The sequence below is a fragment of the Condylostylus longicornis genome, unplaced genomic scaffold (assembly GCF_029603195.1).
Source record: "Condylostylus longicornis isolate FDR11 unplaced genomic scaffold, ASM2960319v2 ptg000018l, whole genome shotgun sequence".
NCBI lineage: Eukaryota > Metazoa > Arthropoda > Insecta > Diptera > Dolichopodidae > Condylostylus > Condylostylus longicornis.
In genome coordinates, this window is record NW_026577987.1 from 3,235,286 (window position 1) to 3,252,920 (window position 17,635).

Below are 17,635 nucleotides of genomic sequence, written 5' to 3' on the forward strand. Positions count from 1 at the left end.
CAAAATTCATTTTTTTATCTCTATCTATAGAGTAGTCAGACACAACTTTAAACTAAACATTTATATTCCATATTTGCCTATCATGTTTTATTTCATTTTCTATTTCTTACAGTTTTTTTTTTTGGCAATTGCGCTTAAAACACTCAGTTCGCTACCCATTGGCTTCTATATTAAAGTGTAATATAAAAAATAATGTTAAAGAGCGCGGAATAAAGTACAAAAAAAAATTATTCAAAAGAAAACTTATTTTTTTCTTTTCGTTGTTGTCTTTTTTCCAAAATTAATACACAACAATATGAAATCGAGGAGCGCATTCATAACTATTATAAAGCGTTAATCAATCTCGATCTAGTTAAAAAGAAAAATCGGTTTTAATTTTTTATGTGACTATTTTTTTTATATTTTATTTCTTTTCAGCTTTTCTTTTTAAGTTAATTTTCTGTGCTAAAATAACGAAACAAAAACAACACAAACAAAGCACTGTTATACTAATAACGTAACCGACAAATACACATATACTTACATAAATCGAATTCTATGAAGAAAATTAACGTAAAGATGAAACTTAAAAACTATAATGATTGTTAAACGCTCTCATAATAAATTTCATTTACGGTACATTTTGAGATGATCTTGTAATATATATGACCAACACTCTGTCTAACAAATCTATGTATTATATAAACAAATTGCGATCGAATATGTGATATTTTATACAAATGAGAAATCAAATTCAATTGGATGTAATTTAATTCACAAAAATATGGGTAATTGCTCATATATGGAGTTGTTGGTATAATTTCATCAGTAAATTGTTTGTAAAAATCTTTTAAATTTTGTATGTAATTTGGAATTATGAAATTTGAAGAAAAATTTGCTATTCCTTTTCCATTTTTAACTTTAAGCAGACAAGAGAAAAAAATTCAAAAATGTTACAGCCGACGGCTTTAAAGTAATTTTATAGCAATTAAATATTGAAATCTTTCATAACGCTTAAAACAAAAATACTCAAAATTTAATTAGTCTAATATTAAAACTTAAAATAAAGAAATACGCTAATTAAATTTCAGATTTTATTAAAAAATGCACACATTCAGTGTCAGTCAGTATAGATTTGTTAATCGTATCCAGTTCCAGTTCAACATAATAAATTAAATTCAAATGAGTTGTTGGAATTGTCTAAATACGTCACTTGAAATTCTTTGACTGTTGTTGTAACTCAAACAATATACTGAACTATTGCAACGATTAATATGACTACAATTATTTCGAGATTATAAAATGAAAAATTGTGTTTTTACAAAATATTTCTCGAAAGATTCGCTGCATATTCAAATTTGATATTAAGAGAATTGTAAATGTAGTGATAAATAATCAAAAATTAACTCATTGGTTTTAATAAAACAAATATGGTTTGAAAAAAAAGCACTTTTCCTTAAACTTTTTCCTTAAAATGCGGTTTTTTAAAAACAGTCTCCTAATTAAATTTTTCTCACAACACACATACATATGTATTATATTAAAATTATACTAAGCAAAAAAAATGTTTGTATACTTTTAGGATTAGAGCCAAAACCAAAAGAAATACAAAAGAAATATTAAAATAATGACCGAAATCGACGCTTACTCAAGTTTGTTAATCATATTATTTGATAATATTTTAACAGTTTCTGCAAACTGTTAAAATATTTACACTTCGAAAACTTACCACGTAATTAAAAATTTGGAAAAAGCAAAATTAAACGGTAATTATTTAATTGCTACGGTACTATTTGGAATTTTTAGAGTTAAGAACTACTTTCCTACTTTATGAAGGTTTCAATATATTTTCAATATAAATATTATATTGAAAATATTTTTCGAAACGAAATGGAAAAAATTTTTCAATTTCTACAATTTATCAATAATAGTTATCATAATTAACTTATCAATGAATTTTAGAATCTGTTTTTTACTAAAACTCCTAAATATTTTTCTTACTTTCTCTAACATTATTCTAAAATGAAATCATCATTGCCAGAATTCAATTAATTTGTGCTATCAAAAAACAAAGCTTATAAAATAGTATTCAACTATTGCTCTTAGTTTTTTCTACAACACAAATTCAAACCATTTTTATTATACAACTCTATGTATATGGTCGATCATATTTCACAGCTCTAGTATTTAATTTCTTTCAATTAATAAATACTTTTTTATTAGCATGTTGAAACATGTCATTGAACTAAATAAGTTACCCAAAACAAGTGAATAAACCATAATCAAATTTGTTCAGTTAATTTAACGATCAGATCAGAAATCTTTAATAACTCCAAGCATTCGAATTGTAAACAAAATATTCGCTTAAATATTAATAATTCCCTAAGTGTTCATTATCTAAATTTACTAAAATTATTCATACGAAGAGTTTTAATACTAGAAGCTGTTGTATTGAGTTGCACACATGAATATATACATATTATGTATTATATGCATATACTAAATTATCTACTTATAAAGATCTTTATACTTTATGTATAAGAATTATATAAAAAACGAAACGATTTAACAGTATACTCAAGAGACTAGTTTTTTTCTGCTTCTTTTAAATTTTTAAAAAATTATACATAAGCATAAGTTCAAATAGTTTGTAGCTACTTCAAATATCAACTTCATTTCATATGCAATTATACACGTGTTAATATTTACTTACACAAAGCTCAATTCTGAAATCTCCTCTATTTACTTCTTATTCTTTATTTGTTTAGAGTGATTGGATTTTATTTTACTTATTATGGTATTAGTGGTAAGATTTAACAATAGTTTATTATACCTGCCTTTATATGTACGCAATCCACTTGCGCAATTCACCAATATTTATGAAAAAGGAAAACCGCGCGCGCATTGTGTATGTATTCATGAAAAATATCAGTTCAGACGAATACACAACTAAAAAAAGGTGTGCAACTTGTTTAAATTTTAATAAAAAATACTCAGTTTTCGTTTTATATCGAACTTTACCGGTCGCTTTTGGAATACCATGAAAGTTTGGTAAAAAAATCAAAGCGGGATTTTGTTTAACAATTAAGTTTCGTTTTATTATAACGTGTTTATTTTACCTACGGTGTATAAGTTATTTTATTTGTGTTTTTGTTCCTTTATGACTAAAGTAATTACTAAATGTTTTATTGATTTTAATTTAAAAAAATATTGCATAAATTTAAAATTTTAATTTAAAGAAGAAATTTCAATAAAAATGTTTAAAAAAAAATTATTTTTTATGAATAATTTTTAAAGAAAAATAAAAAATATTCACAACAAATGAAAATGTTTATAAAGAAAAATTAATTTGCATTTATACAAATTGAATTCGAAATTAGAAATATACTTGATATGTGATATTAAAATAGTTTTTGTGTATAAATTATTGTAATTAAAATATTACTGATGAATTAAGGCAAATGATAGCCAAAAACAACACCAGGAAATTTAAAATTCAAAATATGAAAATTTGGATAAATCAAAACAATTTAGTATCAGTGAGTCGTTTGAGGACTGTCGAAAAAAAGTGAGTACTCAGCAGATTTTTTTATTTTATAATAATTGTTATTGAGAATGAATTCAAACTTTCGCACAAATATTCAGCAATAAGGTTAATGCTACGTAAAATATTTAAAATATTTAAATTTGACCCTATTTTCTTATTGAACCTTATTAGATCATAAAAAATTCGAGCAGTCGTACATACATATATTTATTTTTATGTAGACGAAAAATGGAGAAGGTATAAAAAATGAGAGTAAAGTTGCAGATATGCATATGCTTATACAAAAACTTAAGTTTATGTTAAAGTAATAAATTTGTACAGTCTTTATATAATTTGCTTAGATAACAGAAGGGTCATTAAAAAAATTTAGGTAAGAAAGGCTAGAAAAATTTTAAATTAGAAAAGCCAGTAATTTTGTCGAATTTAAAAATTTTTTCAATATGCAAAATTATGTCTATTATTTTATCATCTTGTGAAAAATCTTTAAGACATAGTACAAAAATTTGGTGTCAAAAACATTAAACTTCTCTATAGAAGAAGAATTTCAGAAACTTTTTAATACGAAACGAAAGTCGATTGTGATGTGTTCTTCTCCTTCCGAATACTTATAAATTTAAAGTTGTTGTTAAAGCTTGAATACCTTTTACCTTATTTTGAAATAATTGTAAGAAGAACAAGCTGCAGACTGCATATAAAAAGTGAAATGTTATATAAAAATTTTTGCATGATAAAGTGGAAATTTCGTAAAAATTATACACTTTGGGAGAAAGGAATATACCCTATATTGTGTTTCCACTTTTATTGAAGCATTTTTAGCAAATTTCCAACAAATTTGAAAAATAAAAAATGAATCCTTGCAAGAGACCTATTTCCCTCAAAGAAAATATATCCCAATGCTTTTAAAAATTATGGTCTCTCAAAGTTCTAAAGATAAAGTACCGTTTGTTAAAGCTATAAATAACGTGAAGGTTACTATACATGACAAAACGACCATTGAACTTTCTTGTCAGCTTCAACGCGTTTTCTTTAAATTTTCGACTTCGTTGTTTCAAATTTGTACCAAAGTAAAGCAACATTATCTTCTTATCAGATAATATGGAAATGACCTAACTTATCGTGTTATATCCCACTATTAAGACAATGCATCTTTTACTTTTATCTAATCTATACTTAAAAATAAACACATAAATGACATGGTCACATGGGAATAATGTGAATAGAAATTATAGAATAAACAGTAATGTAAAGGAAATTTGCTATTTTCATTTACTGATTTGATCCTAGATTATTTTTTTTTCTGTATTTTAATTTATGGGCAAAATTTCATACAATGATATAGCAGTTATGGACAACATTAAATTATATTTTACGTATACTGCTACTTTTTTTTCTGTAGGATTGAAATCTCCTTTTTCATGAACACACGTAAAATTTAAAAATATAATGAAATCTTTTAAATTAAAATAAAGTTAGCCATCTAGAAGTTCATAGTTAACGTCTAGAAGCTCATAGTTAAAAAATTATATTTCGTTGCTACTTTTTACAAAATTACTATAAAACTAAGTAATGTTTTCTCTCATACAAAATTCCCAGGCTGCAACTTTACGCAGATTATGAGACAGAAACGCATTTATAAAAATTTCGAAATTTGATTAGCAAGAAATTTTATTACCATTAGTGTACTAAGTTTTATTTTGGGTCCTACTTAATGTATCGATGCATTTAATGCAATTTCAATGTGTCAACCAATTCAGTACAATTACATTGTACACTAATTTTTCGGAAGTATTAGTAGAAAGACATTTTTCAAAATTTCTATTAACAATAAAAATGTTTTTTTTTAAATAGAAAATCGTACATATATTTTTTTTATGAAATTCTTAAAAGAACGTTTTGAATGAGAGTTTATCAGTTTAAAATGTCATATGTTTACCCTTTCGCCATAAATATGTATTATTAATTTTTTATATATTATACTTTTATATAACTTTCAATTAATTATAAACAAAACGAGAAAAAATAGAGTTGACCTTGTCATCTCTGTGATACCCATACGAATTTGTTATCCTATGTGCGAATAAATATGCCATAACTGACTATGGGACAGACTATATTCTTAAGTTGCCGTATTACCATATTAATTTATGCAAAATTTCAGTACTGTGTTTTTTAAAAACTGTGTGTGCCAAACTACTATTGAAGTTATATGGCAGCTACCAGAAAGAGCCAAGAAATTTTAACGAATTTTATCAAGTACATCGGATTGCCCTTCAACAATTAGTGAAAATACTGCTTTTAATTACAGTCTATTACTATCTACCACACTATTAAAAATATTTTCATTCATATACGAAACAATTTCTAGGATTGCATATATTTAGGATGAACGATTTATGCAGTCTTTTTGCTTTCATTTATGCAAGCAAAAATTAATTTAAAGAGGGCTTAACACAATGCTCGATGTTAAGGGCTAATTGCGTGAATTAACAAAAATAATTATATTTTTTAATGTCACGGAATTTACCGTTAGCTTTTTGCGTTTATAGAAATTTGAAAAAGCTTGCGGTTTCGGAAATATAAAGCGTCAACAATTCAAATTTCAAGAAGTGATAAGTTGAGAGGGGGTGGAGATTGAAAAAAATTTTCTTCTAACGAAATAAACGATTTATTATCATCTAAAAGCTCCTACAACTTGGGGTCTAGAAGAAAAACGACATCAAAAATTTGGAAAAAATTTATTTTAGATAACGTTAAATTAGAACGGCCATTTTGTTTTTTTTAAGTTTTAACGGAAAAAAGTTTCTAATAAAGATCTATGTACATATTATTTCAGTTTTCTATCTTCAAGGATGTAGAAGTTTTGTAAAGAAAAAAAGTGTTCACGGCCGGACAGACAGAGTAAAACTGATAAGCACTTTTTTCAAAAAATTTTTGGAAAAGTCCTAAAAACTAGTATGAATAACTTACTATTAGATTTAGATTTATGGAAATCTTTATATAAAATAAAAGAATTAGATTTATGTCTAAGTTAATTGCAAAACCGAAAATCAATTAGGCCCTCATATTTTTAAGGAAAGTTTTTCAAAAAAAAATCTAAAAAATGCGTAAATTGTATATTTACCACTCATAATTTTAGCAAAATTTTGTAAGACTAGATTTTCTTAAATTTTCAAAACGATCGTGCCTTCCGTTAATCGATCGTGCCTAAATATCATATCATACGTGCCTAAATAATGATATAAATAACAAAATAATAAAGTAATTGAAATGTCGCTGACGATATTTTTTTTCGAATACTTCCCAAAAAAAAATTTAAAACAAAATTAAATTTAACTTTTTCATAATACTTACCTTGCATTTTTTTCTATACATCACTTCTTTTCGATAGTCCAACAATAAAAGGAGAATAGTTAGGGTTTATCGTGCAACTTTATAATACCCGTTCGAATAAGTTATTTTAAGAACCGTATGATAATTATAAGTTATTCCCATCTCAAAAATTTTTATTGAAAATATTAGCCATATTACCATATTGTTCATACAAAATTTAAGCACTGTAGTTTCAGTATAGTTTCTATGATATAAGAACAAATGACTTTCGATGCTGTATGGGAGCTTTCACCACGAATCAAGAAATTTCTACTAGTCTTATAAAAAATCAAGAAATTTCTACTAGTCTTATAAAATATGACATCATAAAATATTTTCTTATGTGAAATTTCGTGGGCGGACGGACTAATGGACGCACTGACGAACAAACATAGTTAAATCGACGCTAATCAAAACATACAATTTCGTCTATATTTCAGACCATAATTTCTTAGCGTAAAAGGAAAGACAGATTTGTTATACCCTCTGAAAATACGACACAAAGCTCCGCAGTTGTAATAGACTTTGTTTGAGAAGTATTTTTGACAAAAAGTATTTTGAATATTTAGACTAATTTTATGAATTCAACATTGTTATACTAAACTTAATGCAAAAGTTTGGAATTCCACCAATAAAATATTTGCATTCTGAAATTAATTTGAGTGCGGATAATTTGCAGCTTTCATATAGTGCAATATTTTAAAAATTTTAACATTTTGCCCCAAATAATCTCTATACATTCAAACCAATAATTTAAATGAAATCACTACAACACTCCAACTAATGATGGTAATTTAATTGGTTATTTTTTACCTTATAAAAGTAAAACATATACAATTAAGTATATGACGTGTTATTCTTACATTATTCATATTTTATAATTTCAATTTACAAATAATATTTTGTGCGTCTAATGTTTATTATAATTAAAACACACCAGTATATGTATATACACTTAACATTAAAGCAAATTTAATTTTAATTAATAATAATTTAATTATTTGCAAATTAGATTTACAAGGAAAAACCTAAAACTTAAAACAATTGTAAAAATAAAAATTCATTTTCATATAAATGAACCATTTGTCAAGATCAAATAAATTAAACAATATTGTTTAACTTAAATATTAATATGAGAAAAATAAAAAAAATTTCCATTTTAATTTCTAAAACCTTCAATATATGTATAAAAGGTTGTATTAGCGTAATAAATATAAAAATATGATAAATACTTGTATAAATATGTTTATAAGTTATATACTTAATTTATATATAAATATATGCATATATATATGTATATACAGTACAATATATAAACAAATAATATATATGTGCATGTTTAAAGCACGAAATAAAAAAATATGAAGGGCACACGGCATAATCTTTTAATATTTTTCATATAAGACGAAAAATATTTTTTTTTCATTTCTTAATTCACTTGCATAAATGCACAATTAAAACTCAACTTTTGTATGTTAATTTATTTATATACAAAATATGAAAACATGCGAAAGGTTTTTAATGTAAAATACAAAAACAAAGAAGAAAATCACAGTGCATAACTCCACCGCAGCTTTAGAGTATAAAAAATAACACAAAACCTGTCAATTTGAATATTTAATCACACATCATAATTATAAATTAGTGTGCATATAGTTGTTGCTAAAAAAAAGTGCTAGAACAAAGTGATGCATAACAATAACAAAACAATTCGAAATAAAATCAATTTTGAGGTCACAAAATACTTCAGATTAAAATATAAAAAAAAAACAAAACTTATTTACAACTAAAAAAAATATTAAAAACTTAGTAAAAATACGTGAAAATCAATTATTTCAAAAATTTTTACAAATTTTAATTTTATTGTGAATTTCATTCCAAACTTTTCTTATATCAAAATCTCTACGTAATTTTATTTTAGAATTATAGATTTCCTCTAGATACACACTTTTATTTGTGATGTTTCAATAACTATTTCTTTTGTTTTGCAACTTTTTGCTACAAATGTCAGGAGTAAAATAAAGGATGAAAGAAGTAAAAAATGAGATGAAATACAAACACAAAATTTGTTGACAAAAAGACTGATCCCCAGAGCGAAAATAACAAAGAACTAACAGCAATTGGATTCTATAAGTACTTCTTCGATCTCCGGTGACTTATTTTGCTTGCAACACCGCTGAGGCTTAGGTTTATTATAGCAAGGGTTTATTTGTAGCAAAAAATTCCAAAAAAATAAAACAATAAGAATTTTTCTCTGAAATTTACTGTATTTTTTTTAAGAAAATAACGGTTCTTAAAAATATCGACTCCTTTTTAGAATAAACTAATCAAAATCTAAAATCGCGACCATTGGGTGATTTTATACTCTTTATTAATGCCTTTAAAATTTTGTAATTGAAATGATGGTTTCGCAGTATCTCCAAAACGATAAAAGATTTATAATATCTCATGGTTCCAAAAATTTGAAACGAAAGTATCGGAATAAGGAAAACAGTTTAAAAAAAAGATTAAAAAATTTTTCTTAGAGTTTAATTGCTTGTATTTCCGAAAGTGCATGAAAACAAAGCAGAGTCATATGCCAATTTCAAGTCGTTTAGAAGGCATTTCACTGTTTGTTTATTTTATCCTAAATTAATCCTATTGTAAGCAAAACCAACTTTATTAAACCCCAGCTTTTAAATTAAAATACTTTTATTTTATCGGCAGCTTCAAAATTTCTTACTATTTATAGCTTAACCGCAACATACAACCGTGAATTATTTATACTTTGCAACTGTAAGATTATTTTTTATTTTTTCTTCACTTTTTTTCGTTTATTTTTATTATATAATATTGAAAAAATTATATTAAAAAAAAAAAACACAAATGAATATTGTTTATGACAAATTAATTAACTAAATGGCCATTCCGAGAATGTACTATAGTGCCGCTCACAAATTAATTTCTGCATTTATACATACAAACATGTAAAATACAATTACCTTAAAGGTGAACTTAAAACCATAAAAAGTAAAGATTTATAGAATTTAAAACGGATGAGAAAAAAAATTATTGCAAATGTCCTCGAATCAATTGAATTGAATTTTGAATACGATATAAGTATAAGTTCAATACATTAATAATCGTATGTATAGTATGGCTGATATGGTGCGCCGCGCACGCCTGTAAACATAAACTTCTTATGTCAAGATTTTTATAATAATTTTATTTTTTTTTTGTTTTTTTTTAATAGATCCTTAAGGTTATCGCCTGCTTTAAATTATTTGGAAAATATAAAATTTATGCCTTTTATTACGGTTCATTGCGGAATTGAAAACGCTTGCTCTGTATGAAAGATTTTACGAACGCGTTGTCAGTCAAATCACTATAGCAATAAATCTTTAATCAGGTGGGCCAATACAGGTAGATGCGTGAATATTTTTATTTATGCTGAGTAAAAATAAAAATATACAAACGATGTCTTCATGTACTCATACCTAAACTATTCATTTTTGAAAATAGTGCCATAACCATTAACATTTCCACAAATTCTAAATGAAGTAGTAGGTGATATTTTATTCATATAATACTTATTAGGGTCAATTAATATTGTTCTTAATTTTGTTATAAATTATTTTAAAATATTGATTTTGTTATGAAACCGCAACGGTTGCTTATATGTTACTCTCATACTCTTAGTTTGTTCGTTCAATTCAACTTCTCGATACATAAGAAATACAAGTGCAAGAAGTGTTTGTAAAATTTGTGTTGTAATGTAGTAAATCTAAATTGTAATTCTAAAGGATTTTCAGTTACGATCACAATACTTCAAACGTGCCCTATGGTTTTTAAATTATTTAGTTTCCAAAAAATAGTTCTGGAATAATCCCAAATGACATAAGCATGCCTTTTGAATTCAGTCTTTATAAAATTTATTAAACTGGCAATCTTAATGATGTCGAACATATTAAATTGAATATGTGAAAAATTGTAATGGGATGAATTGAATCGTGATCTTCTAGTAATTGATTTTAATTTCATTTCTTGCTCAATTTCACTCTCTTTCTCTATATCAAATTTTTCATTTTACTACATAGATTAATACGAGTGTAATACACTCAATACAGATATTATTTAAAATTACTTGTCATATACATACACACATAAGTACATGTGTATTCAGAAATTGTCTATAGTAAATTATCCGTGTCTAAACTTAATATGAAATTTCAATCTCATAGATTCTTTTTGCATTTGTTTTCTTTGCCTTTTTGTGTTTTGAAACATAATAATAATAATAATTGTCTGTTATTCGATTATATACACAGTCGTATCGATCATATGGTGAATTGGGCGTATAATGTCTAGTTTCGTAATATCAAATCCGAATATTAATAATAATAAAAAAAATGAAAAATACCAGATAATTCTTTTTTGTTTTAATAATAAATCGATAATCGGTCGTGTTTTGTTTAGATAAAAAGCATTATATACGTATATGGGTGAAAATTTAAAAGTTAGCACATTTGCGTCACAAAAAAGTAAGCTTAAATAAATACTTTTTTAGAAAATAAATCAAATTTTAATTAATAAAATAAAAATTATAAAATCTTTAATTTTAAATAAAAAAAATTTTTAGATTGCAAAAGTAAGTATTTTTGGAAAATTTTGGAAAATTGTCGGAGCGCGTTTTCTGTTTTCATATAAATGAAACTTGTCACAGACCACATTTTTAATTTTCAATTTAAATTTTCATGAACTTCCTCCACAGAAGGATATATTTTAAATTATATTGCAAAATTATTTCATTATTTTTAAACAAAAATCAAAAATTAGTTTTTAAGTTTTAATTTATTTTAATGTCATTTTAACAGAAAAAAAGTGTGTCACCAGAATTGTTCAACTGCGTTACTTCAACTATGTTACATCATAAAACTTTTTAAAATTAATCATTTTTTTAAATATTTTGGCATCATTATTTGTTTTAAAGAATACGCAATAAGTCTATTCGGGCTTGTGGTGAATGTTGTTCCAAACACATCGCTGGAGATAGTTTGAATTTTTTTTGCCGTGAATGTAAAACGCTTTTTTCAACTGTGTTATGTGGTTTTTCTTTAAATATTATTTTTAAAAATTCAAAAAAGTGGCATATTATTAAGCAAACCAAGTAAACTAACCAACTGTATACTTTAAAATGCAAAAATATGTTGTAGTTTTATATTAATACACTTTTTATTTTAAAATATTCTACTGCGTTACTGTTCAACTGTGTTACTAAATTTAAGTAATGCTACTGAGGACATGGTAACAAGGTTGATTTTTAAGGCAGTTTACTCTAAGTTGGTGAATAAATTCTTAATAATTTTACATACAAATAGGCGATAACATGTTTTATTGATTATTAGACAAAATGCCGCTATCTATTTTATATTTTAAATATGTATATTGTTAAAAATGCAAATGAAAAACTTAACCGAATATATACAACTTCTTCGAGAGGAAAAAAGTTAATATCTTAGCATATTAAACAACAGCATGAAATTTACTGCTTTTGATTTAATTTTTTTTATTAATATACTGAGGACTGAATCAAATTTTTCAACAGTGTTACTATATTTTCCACTGCGTTACTGTTTTGTCACAAAAAAAATCAAAAAAAAATATTGTTTTAAACTTTTTTCTTCAAATTTAAGCTCTTAATTTTTTTGTTATGGACATTTTTAGAATAAACAATTAATTTTTAAAGCAGTTATGTAAAAATTCCTGCAAGAAAAAAACTATTAAATAGTTTTATTTTAAAAATAAAAACTTTAAATTTAAAATTAGTAACGCAGTTGAAATAACTTATAATTTATTTTTTTATAAAAATGATTTTTCAATATTACAGAATAAATTTATTTATAACTTTAATTACAAATGAGAGTTAAATATGAAAATAATAGTTTCCATTGAAGAGATCGAAAAATTTAAGCAATTTTTATCGGTAACGAAGTTGAACTAAATTCAAACCTGAGCTTACTTTTTTGGTTATAATTTCTAAAATATTTACAAAAACTCCGAACCACTTGAGAAGGTTGTACATTATATAATAGGCAACTATAAAAAAATAATTTTAATAAAAAATTCGAAAAAAAAAATTTGGAAAAAAAAAATTTCATTTGTGCAAACTTTTAAATTTTGACCCATATACTTACTTATATGTATGTATATATGTTGCATATCTGTAAGCTGTGTGCACAAACATGCACATATTTATAATGATGCTTTCGTTTTTTTTTTTAGTTTTGAAACCATACAAAAAAATTGAGAACCGCTTTGTGTAAGCAAAAATTATTAAGCGTGTAACATTTTGGTATACATATATAAAAGGTGCTTTTTCTTATAAAATTTACCCAAGGACGACTTGTAACAATAACATTTATGGTCGCTATTCTATAGCATATAGAAATAAAGTAACATTTCAACAAGACTCCCGATTTGTCCACACTCGTACTGAAATCATTCGTCTATTCGTGCGACTTATAAATGGCTTCGTGATCAATGGCTCATATCCATGTGAGCCAACCGTACATCAAAGTGTATATATATGTGCATAGATTTCATAAAATAACACTTCAATGAAGAAACAATATAAATATTCATCTACTTTAACAAAAATGGAGAAAAGTGTATTGTATATGCGTCTTTTGTTTAGCGGTAAGGTTCCAAAGTAATTGGGAGCCGATCTCGGATTTTATCATAAAATTTTATTTCGAAGCAAGAATGAGCATTATTTCCGTAAATACCATCAATCAAGAAGAAGCTGTGCTGACTATTAAGTTTATAAAAATGAATTATTTGATGCGGTTTGAACATTCGTTGTATCATTAAACCTTATTTCTTGAAAATTAAACCTTATTTCTCCAAAATTTGTTTGAAAATAATGTATTTAAGAAAATGTCGCTACGTACGTCGTACTATAAGTTGCATTCACAAAATAAACGTGTCGCTTCCAAGCTTACGTTTAAGAAGAAATTAATATCGGACGTAAATCATTTTTGAACTTGATATTATGCATTTTGATTAATAAAAAAATTTCTAATTGTTTGAATAAATTTTCACAGTTTTAAATTCTGTTGAGTTTGAAAAACACCCTTTATCTACATATACAAAGAATCTATATGCATGTATATAAAGCTTCAGTTTAAAAGTTAATTTTAAGGTTAAAATCGTAACGAATTGTAGTTAAGAAATTTAATATATTTTATTCATTTTTTCCCCTTCTCTTCACAAATTTTTTTGTACGTGCGATTTATTTGTAAAATTCTTAATTCGGTTTATCTTTAAAAGATATTTACACTACCTTCATTCTTGTAAACACGATAGGATTTCTGTTTTACAACTTAATTAAGTAGTTAAAATTTAATTTATTAAAAATTCAATTTATTTTCTTTTTTAAATACCTGCAGTTATGACATTTTTCATATTATTTGAGTTTCAAAATCTATTAAAGTTTTGAATTTTTTTTTAATTTTTCTTATAGAAAATACTGAGTCTATTCAATGGAACCTTTGACTTAACGATATTACAAAAATTCGTTATGTCATACGATGTAATGTTATCATTTTTTAAATATTATAAGATGTTCGTTAAAAAATAAGATTTACTCAAAAAATTATTTAATAAAATTCTCATTTGGATTTCAGTTATCCAAAATGGATCAATAAAATTTACGTATATACATAGTTAATACTTTCATTCATATAATACAAATATATGGTTATGTATATATACATGAATATGTGTAAAACTTATCTAAGAATTACTGAAAATGATATTAAAATTAAACATAAAAAATTAAAACCTTAAAGGCAAAAATAAATAACATATTTTTTTATTACAGATTATACAAGATGTTTTAGATATCTAAATGAACGTGGGTACATAAATCTTATGTATACAATATATTGCATATACAGTAATGTCCGGATAATTGCGTCGACGTCGACTATAAATTACGAACGTTTGTAAATTGAACTTACAAAATTAACAAATTCCTTAATTTCCTCTAAATCGAATTGTTTTGCCTTAATATAGCGTTTACCTCGCTAACGTTAATCCATTGACTGGTAAAAAGCTTTCATTTTTTATATGAAAAGAGTTATAAAATCAAATTGCACCAGCTTAGTATTGCAATATTTTGTATCGGTAACAATATGGAATGAAATTAAAATAATGGTCTTTTAAATTGGTAAATTTATTAGCCATAGCCTTATTTATCTACAGAATTTTGTTTGTTATTGTACAGAAAGATAAAACTGAACAAAAGAAGAATCAAATTTCTCGCAATGCAATTATCCGAGGATCACTGTCTATGAAAAGTATTCTTCAATTTTTGTTAAAGCACATTATCTTTATAATATTTTTATACCTTCTTCAATATATTTGTATGTAGATATATATGTGGATAAAACATCACATCAATCCAGTACAAAACAGCTTCTTATAGTATTCGGTAACCTATCATTCTAATAATGTACAATATAAAAATTCAAGCTATAATTTATTTTTTGTGAATAAGGTTTTGTGGTCGTCCTTCATCATAATGATTATGGATATATTAAGATAACATCATATCCTTATAAAAACTTTTGTGTAAAAAAGGATCATTTTTCATAATTCTGTATGTGAATAACTTAAGTCTTGAGTAGAATAACTATTATAAATTTTGATAAGTGCTAAGTATGTCTGGGAGAAAGTTTTATGCAAAATTTACAAGTGATACAAAGTTATGAACAAAATGTATGTTATATCTTTATTATATATACATAAGCACATATGAGCAGATAGAGAATTATAAGAAAATTTCTGGCAGTAAATCCTTGTTATGACCATACTTTTTTTATTTTTGAAGACTTTTCAAAGGTAATGTGATTCTTCTAAAAGTTATGTATCATTAGTTTTACAACACAAAATTTAATACATCTAAATGTATGTATAGAATATTGTATAAGAAAAGAAAGAGTATAAGATTTAGAATTAGAATTCTTATTCATTAAGTTAGAAAATTTTTGTGCTGTTTTGCTTTTTGGTTATCATTGTTAAACACAACCAACATTTCATATATAAGAAAATTTCTTATATTATTTTATAAAAAACAAGCAAACTATTTCGAATTGAATTCAAAATTATATTTTTAAAAAAGTTAAGGATTGATCTGCTACGTTGATACAGGTTAACTAACGGGTATTATTACTTTCAATTGTAAAAAAGATTCTCCTGAAATTTAAATACTCATTAATATTTTATTAATTATTATCTAAGAATTCAAAAAAATCACGGAAACAGTATGTCTATATATGTATGTTTCCGTAAAATTACGTTAAATTCTTCAAGCCAGTTAAAAACTGCAAATTTTAACCACTCTAAATCATCGCCAGCTTTTACGACATCAAAAGCAAGAGAGGCACTCAGAAACTCCAATTTGAATACTAAAGAGTTAACAAATTGGAAATATTCGTTAAGTATACATGTACATGTTCGTACAATTTGATAAAGCAAAAAAATACAAGTAGTAAAAAAAAAAGATTAATACAAGTAATGACAAAATTCGTACAAAAATAAAATAAACCCAGGCAACGAACTCAAAAAGACAAATTAATATTCACCTAGTTTCTGAAAAACTTGTCCGTATTATCAGTACCTTACTGGAAGTACCCTTATTATTATTATTATTTTTGGAATAACATAGCTCTTTGTATCCCCAATAATATGAATGTTTTAAAAATTTTCCATTTCTCATTTGGGCTATAAAAATTTTCATGTTTTAAAAGGAAATTAAAAGTATAGATAATAATTTTCGTTTTAGGAGTCTTCCTATCTCCCCATTTATGGAGTGACTAAATATAAGCCTATTATATAACTTTATATTTCGTCACTCATATGGCTATATATAATAGAGCCCAGTCCTAAATATTTTAGAATTCTGAGTTCTGAGTATACCCTTTCCAAATTCTAAGAACTTTTGTATGAAGTGTAGGTAAAATGCCCTAAAAACTCTACAACTTCTAACAACAACAATGTTTTTAAAAATTAATTTTACCAGACTCAAGATCACCAAAATGATCTCGAAAAAAATAACAGATGCCTTTTTAAATTGTGCCAACTTCTCACTTTAGAATTACAAAGTAAAAAGTACTTTTTTGAACAATGTAAGAAATTTCTTGTATTAAAAATTGATTTGTTATATTTTCGGGAATTTCACTTGAGAACTTAATAAGTAAACTATTTGGTTAATTTTAAAATATTTTAAAAAACTTTTTACAATATTCTTTTCGAGTCTCTTTTCATCATTGAAAAATTTTTCAAAGTAATGCATTCAAATCTGACCACAAGATGAACTATTCACGGATAAAAATGTTAAATTTTTAGTTGAATTCCCAACCTATGTTATGCCATGCTCGCATATACTGTTGAATCTTGTGATAAAAGCATATAATATTATTAAAAATAATAATTTAATTAAGTCATAATTTTTAAACAAAGAAATTCAATAACTTGCATTTTCAATTATTTATGTATATGACTCCAGACTCATAAATACCCGCAAAACTTATTACTGGTGGTATTTACTAGAAACAATGAAAACTCGTCATCTACTCTATTCCACAACGTCATATACAAAGTTGTAATATTAAATTTAGTCTAAAAGCAACTTTCATTATAATATAAAAATTTTTATAACACTTCTTCTTTGGAAATTGTGTATACTTACGAGTATAA

At 25.0% G+C, this 17,635-nt stretch overlaps 1 protein-coding gene across 1 annotated transcript in view; it reads left to right on the forward strand.

Annotated features, from left to right (window-relative positions):
* Nucleotides 1-3,462: 3,462 nt before the first annotated feature.
* Nucleotides 3,463-17,635, forward strand: part of LOC129606329 (protein jim lovell) — a 79,377-nt gene continuing 65,204 nt past the window's right edge. The window contains exon 1 of the mRNA XM_055516595.1: nucleotides 3,463-3,547. The gene's annotated coding sequence lies outside the window, so the exon portion shown is untranslated. The remainder of the gene's footprint in view (nucleotides 3,548-17,635) is intronic.